The sequence below is a fragment of the Halyomorpha halys genome, unplaced genomic scaffold (assembly GCF_000696795.3).
Source record: "Halyomorpha halys isolate HHAL.00 unplaced genomic scaffold, Hhal_1.1 Scaffold84.1, whole genome shotgun sequence".
Classification (NCBI taxonomy): domain Eukaryota; kingdom Metazoa; phylum Arthropoda; class Insecta; order Hemiptera; family Pentatomidae; genus Halyomorpha; species Halyomorpha halys.
The window spans coordinates 151,225-151,553 of NW_027110155.1; positions in this window are offsets into that span (position 1 = coordinate 151,225).

Below are 329 nucleotides of genomic sequence, written 5' to 3' on the forward strand. Positions count from 1 at the left end.
AAAAAAAAATTCTTTCTTTTTACACTTTAATATAGTAATACACTTCCCTAGAAACAATATAACGAGCTAAGTTCAAGCCAAATGGTATACTTCCAGAGAAAGGTAATGTTAGGTATACACATCAGGCACTTGTCCCAAATCCAAGACTTGTGCAAATGCTTGGGAAACAAAGAAAGCAACAAACATAGGAATCCACATGCTTGTTTTGTTCTTTTCACTTTTGTCAGCCATTGCATTAGATTTATATGATTTTCATTATAAAGAAGAACAAAATAAAGATAGCCTAAATGAAACTAAACTTAAATATCAGTTTAGATGATAACAATTTG